Raw genomic sequence first — 7,655 nt, 5'->3', positions numbered from 1 at the left:
ATTTTTATTATGATGTTGATTTGGGTGACACTTTTTGATAAATATTATATATTACTTTTTAAAACATATTAACCATCCCTATGCTTAAAAAACTTTTAAAAATAAAATTGTTCTTTTAAACTTGTGCATTGTTTGACTTTTAAAATTTTTGTATCAGGTGTAAAACGACTTTTTAAATAAAGTTGTTTTTAATGTGAGCAGCTCCTATTGGCTCGTTTAAAAAGAGGGAGGAGCAGATTGCACCGCCTAGCGTCTAGTCTTCGCGGTCTTTCGTCTGTTGCGCCTTTTCTCTCCCTGGTGTTTAAGAACGTGGAGGACAAAAGGATACCAAAGAATCGAAAACTATGACAAAGGTAAATACTTAAAGTTTGATACGTTTTCATCAATGGTTATTTTAGTAACTTTCTATAGTCGTCCTAAATGGTATAAGGGGGAGAAGCATAACATCTTTAGCTAGCAGGTAGAACTGGGTTAATTTGCTGCATTGTCTTTGGCAAACATAATTTAAAGTTAATTAAAAAACTCTTACTGCCTATATTCTACTCAATAAAGTTCATCTTATCTTATTCTGTTTTCATTGCACCATTCTCTCTATACAGTTTTTGAATTTACACACTATAACGTACACGGCAGTTTTTTTCTGTGCTTCTGCAACTGTTTCTTGGGTTTTCCTATAAGGTTTTTGTAATTAATTTAAAAAATTTATATTATTTTTTTGGCTTTAGTGGATTCCTGCTCAGCTAACTCGGCCATTATGCACTACCCAGTAAACAAAATGGCTGAACAGTATCTTAAATGTCTGAACATGAGCTAGTCATACCATGTTACGTAATATTCATGTGCAGTGTAGCAAGGTGATTGTTTAAATTACAGGAGTAGATGCCTGCAGCTGAAACGGTTTTCTGATCTGAATACGGTAATGTTACCAGATATGCATTGTACTATGGGAAAACGGTGGTGGATCAGTGTGTAAAAAGCCCCCAAAAGAAACACACAGCGTCTTTAGCTCAAACACTGTCTGATCACTCTCTTAGATACTGTGCTGTTCCATCTAGTTATTGGTTACTGAGAAATGTTAGGTCATTAATTAATTAAGAGAGTGCAGCTGTTCAGATCAGATGGTGAAGTAGGAAAATGCAGAACATGTTATTATAGCTGAATGCTGTGTAAAATACTAGTAATAAATCTAACTCCCATTTATGGCTTTTACTACTGTGGGGCTAAATAAAAAATTACAGACATAATGAAATCTGCTACAATTACAAAGCTTAAGTTTAAAACAATTATTATATATTAAGCATTTTTTTGCTCTTTTTTTTTTAATTCTTTTTGCTAATAATGGACTCAATTTTATTATCAACTTCAAAGACCTATTAAACTTTTAAACCATTAAATCCAGGAAATTAGATGCCCGTAAATGTACGAGACCCTCTTTATGTCTAGTATCCCCAAATATTTAATAATCCTTTCTAAAAGTACACAAATTTTGTTCTTTTCAATTAAATATTGCATGTTCAATGTATTCTTGAGCAGGTAAAAATTCCACTAAATTAGTTTTTGCATATTTTTAAGTATAATCAAATTTTTATAGTTTGCGAGTACTTTTAATTTGGAGATTTTGCCACTTGATTTGAAGTTTGGATAGTGCTTTATAGTAATTTGTAAATGTTTTGAACTCATCTGGCTTCTTAATAATTTAATAAAAAATTAACAAGCCATGTAATAATTTGAAAACCACTAGGGACCACTTATAAAAAAGTAATTCCTTTTTTACTTAAAGGAATTTAGGATTTATGTCTGTCAAGTCATTTGTTCTGGCATAAGTCACCATTTTGATATATCTTCCTGTGACTTTAAAGTCTGTCAGCTAGTTAGATACATTTTTGCACTGCTAGTGTTTGCTGCTTGAATTAGTCAGTTTATCATATAAACACATGCAGTGCCTTTCAAACTTTTAATTACACTGTTCATTTTGTGCATTAGTAAGAGAATCTTTTATATTGAATTATCCTGGGAAAAAACAAAAATGTTTGTATTTTCTCGTGCACTTTCTTTCATTTCCTTATCACGTTTAGATTCTTCAAGATCACAAGCACCATCTTTGACATGTAAGTAACTTTCATATTATTTGTATTACTTATTATTATTATTATTATTATTTTTGAAAAGTGATGGTCTTTGGGGCATCCTTTTTTTTTTTATTGGTATTAAGTATATATATTTATTTAGGCACAGGAGGCAATGATCTATTTTAAAATTTAACATTTATTTAATTTTCATCTTTTATGCTAACAATAATGCCAACAGTGTTCTCTTCACTTGACCCACAACTCTGACAGTTTTGGTCCTCTGCTCTCCTCACAATTGGCTGATTTCCATCTGAGCTGCTACTGTCAACTGCATTAAACTGATTTTACATTGCCTTGTTATTCTAATCTTTATCTGCGTTTTGGACTCCAAACATTCACACCTGCTGTTAGTAACCAGAGCTCACAAGAGTGTAAGGCGTGTAGTTCAATAAAGTGATCGATGTGTTCACTAGCTGATTTCAATAAACCGGTAACTTATCAAATCCATATTTTATAGGAAGTACATTACTGATAAAAGTGGTAATAAACACGGTAACCAATAAAAATTAAAATTTCCTGTTATAAAAAAAAATACTGCTGTGAGCTCGGTTTTCTAACACCAGGTGTGAACATCTACAGTCTGTAAGCGCTGGTAAAGATTTAAAAATAAAAGCATTCAATAACATAACATTAAACACTAAATTAGTTTGATGGTGTTGACTGCAGCAGCTCAATGTTAATCAGCTGATGGTGATGGAAGCAGATGAGCGTTTTTCATCATGGTTGTTAGTGATGTGTTGGTCAAAACGAAACGGCTCTTTGAAGTGAACGACACAAGCGTGTTTTTTCTCTCTCTCGCACTTTTTTTCCGCTTCACTCTGCACGCGAGCCTTGTGCTTTGCGCTGGGAAGAGGGGGGAGGGGCGGTTGTTACACACGCAGTAGCACAGTAACAGAGCAGGAGGGAGAGAGAGAGAAAGAGCCAGGGACAACAACGTCACATTACAAAGGTATAGTACTCATCCACAACTATTTTCAATTGCGGATGATAAAGGATTCAGAAAGTTTATTCATGCAGGCCCATATGACAGAGAATGTGCATCTTCTGTTTGTTTTCATATTATAATTTATATTTAATTGTGTTGTGGTTTGCAGTGTTTTGTGTTGTTTCACTTTAAATTTGTTTAAAAGGAAAAAGCTGAAAATTTAAATAGTTAAAAGTAAATAGTTGTTTTTTTTGTATTATATGATTTATTTATTACATTTTATGTGGAGAGAATAAATAAAAGTATATTTACGGTGGCTGCTAGAGACAAAGCACGTACAAACCCCAAAACACGTAAAAACTCCATAGCACGTACAAACTCCAAAGCACGTACAAAACACAACAGAAGTGCTCCAGGATGCTAGGCACAGTGTTGAGATTTTGTTACCTAGTGGCTACACAAGCCAGAAAGTACCAACGACCGGATTTGGTGTGTGGTAGTAACAGGTAAATGAACAGCTTTTGGAATTTTTTATGAATATATATGAGTGCTTGTGTATAAATACACAAAAAATACACATATGATTTCAATTGTGTAAATTAAGTGATCTAGATAGCTCTGTTTTGGAAGTTCAGTTGACGCTAGAAATGGGTTTTGGAGTTTGTACATGCTTTGTCTCTAGGGGCCACCATATATATTTATATATAAACATATATAAATAAAACCACGTTTCTTTTTTTACATTAGTAATTCCTTTTGTTCATAATTTTATATTGTTGTTAATAATAAATTAATTAAAGCAACAAAACAACCTGAAGAGCCGGTTGGGAGCCGAAAGAGCCGGCTTTCTAAAAAGAGACGAAAATCCCATCACTAGTTGTGTAATATGCTGGTATTGATATGATCAAAAATGAACTGAGTTGTTTCGTATTCTATAGAAATTGTACATCTAATTAATAACAAGGCTTTCTGCTGATGTTATTAATTAAAAATGTATTGTTTTATTTTTAAGCAACAACTTTTTAGCATGCAATCAGTCCATGCTGTACAGGACAGATTTGTAAACTGTGCATACAAAAATAGACTATTTTACAAAATTGCTCTTTCAACAAATGTAAATCACAGCAGATTTTTTTTGTTGTAGGTGCACTGTCACAACTAGAAATGTGGGGGGAAGTCCTCAAAGTTGAAGGCAGAACAGGAAAATACATGGAAATAACAATTTTCCTTTAAATGGTAAATGGCCTGCATTTTTATAGCGCTTTTCTAGTCCCTAAGGACCCCAAAGCGCTTCACACTACATTCAGTCATTCACCCATTCACACACACAATCACACACTGGCGATGGCAAGCTACATTGTAGCCACAGCTGCCCTGGGGCGCACTGACAGAGCACATCAGTAAAGGTCGATCTGGATACTTGATAACTGTTGGTATAGGTATGACATGAATTTGAATCTCCATTATCACAGGTTTTAATTGGGAGGGAACATGCAGATATACAGGAGGACTATAAACAGCAATTCCTATTGCATACAACTGTTTTAGAAAATACCAACAACACTGTTAATTTATCACTTGCTGGTCTATAGACTTTACAGTGTGGATGGATGGAAAATCCATCTGGCTCCACTCTGGCTGAATTGGTGCTACAAACAACTCTGCGCTCGGCTTTCCTGGCTGTGTGTGGATTTATACTTACACATCCAAATTTTGACCCTATTTTTCTTCCTTTCAGCTGATTGGTCAATTTCATGTCAATCACCAATTAAACAATCCAATCAGAGAACATCTCCAGAAGTTGATTCTGTTCATCTGGACGTAGCATTTTCAGTGGGAGAAAATGCTGCAAGCGCTACATCCAGATGAACAGAATCAACTTTTGGAGATTTACTTACCTGGATGATTGAGCATGCATCAAGACAATCAGAGAACAGATAGGTTTGGCTGTTGGAGGGCTGCATTACGGAGCTTCAGGTCCTGGAAGAATAAATTCCCTTTTACATACCAGACCAGCATTTTTCTTCATTAGCACGAAGGAAAACAGTCTGTGCGTGTCAGAGTTCTGTGGTTTTTGTGTCACAGGGCTTATAATATGTGTAAAAATCTGGCCAGGGACCATCACATCACACTGCTATCATATTTTTCTGTTGCTATCATGTTTCTTTTCTGAGATGTTGTTACTTTTATGACAGATGTAACGAGAAATCTTCCAGAAAGTTAAATTTTTTATTCTAATCAAATATTTGATTCTGATAACAGATAAAGATTTTTTTTTTTACTTTTGTTCTGCTATTTCATAGTTTATACAAATTTTGGCCAATTCCTATTTATTTTAACCCTTTAGCCCCCAAAAAGTCGCCAGCGACAGGTTTTTCCAAACCTGTCTCGTCAAACCTGAGCTCTGCCAGGGGCCCAACACGCCTGGACTTTTAGAAGAAAAGAGATGTCCGAAAATAAACCACAGGGTCAAATACTTAATTTTGTTCAGTGTTTTAGAGTTATTAATTTGAATTGACTAATTTAAATATTTTATTCATGTACATTTTGATTGCCTTTAGTAAAAATGGCAAAAGTTCAATTTCTTTTTTCTTTCTGTTATTAATCCTTGATTACATTCATATAGTATACAGTAGAGGAAAAAACCTACCAGACCTACCAGTTATCCTGCGTAACATTATTGGGGATAAAGGGTTAAGGAAGCGCAATTAATTTTTTTAGTTTAGCTTGTGTTTACTACCATTTTTTTTTTATCACCACACAGTAAACATTAAGTAATATGTAAAGTGTCCATTTATCCTCCATTCCGGTCCATTATCTTAAGCTTAGGCTGCTGCCCTTCGACCCAATCCGGTACTAAGTAGAGAGGCCCAGACTTCGCTCTCTCCAGGCACTTGGCCCAGCTCTTCCGGGGGAATCCCAAGGCATTCCCAGGCCAGCCGAAAAACATAGTCCCTCCAGCATGTCCTGGGTGTTCTGGGTCTCTTCCTGGTGGGACGTGCCCAAAACACCTCACCAGGGAGGCATCCTAACCAGATGCCAGTATCTAATCTGTCCTTTTTGTATGTTCCCCTCAGGTTGCCATGGTAGCAGATACAGGGGAAACAAGTGTAGACGATGCCACAAGAAGGATGATGAAATTCCTCATATCACCTGAGCTGGCTGTGGAGTACAACATGCTTGGCCGACATGGGGAAAAAAAGTTCAGAGATTTGCGTCTTTTTAATGTTGTGTATGGTAAGTTAGTTTCACTTGAGACATTTGAACTTTAGAAAACTAAACTTTTTTAATAAAGTGTTTGAAAGTGTAACTGAGATTGGTTATCATGCAATTTGTATATATTTTTTGAGGCAATAAAGTGAAATAAACATTGTTCTTTGAAAATCATCACCAAATGAAGTAAGCTAAGATTAACTTTACTTTGGCTTGCCCGTTTTTCTTCTTCTTCATTTGCAGAGGCACTGAAGAATTATTTAACATCAAAAGTCAACTTGCAAGAAGCAGAGAAGGCTCTGTCCAAGTGGTTCAGTGGAGCTAAAGACAGAGGAGGACCGAGGGCTGCAAGGGTACAAAATAGACTTACGGCTCTGTAAAAAAACAAACCCTGCTGATTCAAGATAATCTTTTGAGTTTTCCATCTGACTTTTTCCCCATGTTGCTACAGTTCCAAATATCTAAGGAATTTTGCTGTAGTTTGACATTTCTAGTTTTTAAACGTTTACGCACTTTGGAATACAGTTACGTAAAATCACAGTTGTTGGACAAAATAAATGTGAAAAATGTTGTTTTGTGTACCCTCGTGATTTTTGAAATGGTTTTATTTACAAACTAGATTTTGTTTGCGGTCAGCTTTAATATATTTGGTGTCTTTGTGTCACAGAACCCGTATTAGCCGTCTGAAAAATTGATTTTGTGACTGTTTTACTACATGGGGCCCACTCAGTGCCAGAACTTAGTCAATTCAAACTAGAAATAAGATGCAAATACAGAACCCACTGCTAATGCCATTCCAACTTTTTAGCTCATGTTTTCCTCATGTTGTACCCACTAAGAACTTGAAAAATGGGGCCTAGGTGGGTTTCAGTGTACTTTGCCCAGTTGGGGTCCATTTAGTTCCCAGATTTTACCTATATAACACCGAGATGGGCTTATAAAATGGGGCCATTATGGAACCCGCGGACAATCCCACTTAAAACCCACTTTTTAGCCTATGTGGTACTCACATGGTACCCACAAAACAACTTGAAAGGTGGGGCCCGGGTGGGTTTCTGTGTACTTTGCCCAGTTGGGGCCCATTTAGTTCCCAGATTTTACCAATATAACACCGAGATGGGCTTACAAAATGGGGCCATTACGGAACCCGCGGACAATCCCACTTAAAACCCACTTTTTAGCCTATGTGGTACTCACATGGTACCCACAAAACAACTTGAAAGGTGGGGCCCGGGTGGGTTTCTGTGTACTTTGCCCAGTTGGGGCCCATTTAGTTCCCAGATTTTACCAATATAACACCGAGATGGGCTTATAAAATGGGGCCATTACGGAACCCGCGGACAATCCCACTTAAAACCCACTTTTTAGCCTATGTGGTGCCCACATGG

General features: G+C 36.2%; 1 long non-coding RNA gene across 1 annotated transcript; it reads left to right on the top strand.

Annotated features, from left to right (window-relative positions):
* The first annotated feature begins 222 nt into the window (after nucleotides 1-222).
* On the top strand, nucleotides 223-7,355 carry LOC106675598 (uncharacterized). The gene is made up of 4 exons (XR_003022168.2): nucleotides 223-353; nucleotides 2,076-2,108; nucleotides 6,132-6,291; nucleotides 6,511-7,355. It is a non-coding gene; the product is annotated as an uncharacterized LOC106675598 (long non-coding RNA).
* Nucleotides 7,356-7,655: the final 300 nt, after the last annotated feature.

This window comes from Maylandia zebra, unplaced genomic scaffold (assembly GCF_041146795.1).
Source record: "Maylandia zebra isolate NMK-2024a unplaced genomic scaffold, Mzebra_GT3a scaffold02, whole genome shotgun sequence".
NCBI classification, from domain to species: Eukaryota; Metazoa; Chordata; class Actinopteri; order Cichliformes; family Cichlidae; genus Maylandia; species Maylandia zebra.
Note: the sequence above shows the minus strand (reverse complement) of the source record. Positions and strands in the feature narration are given on the sequence as shown.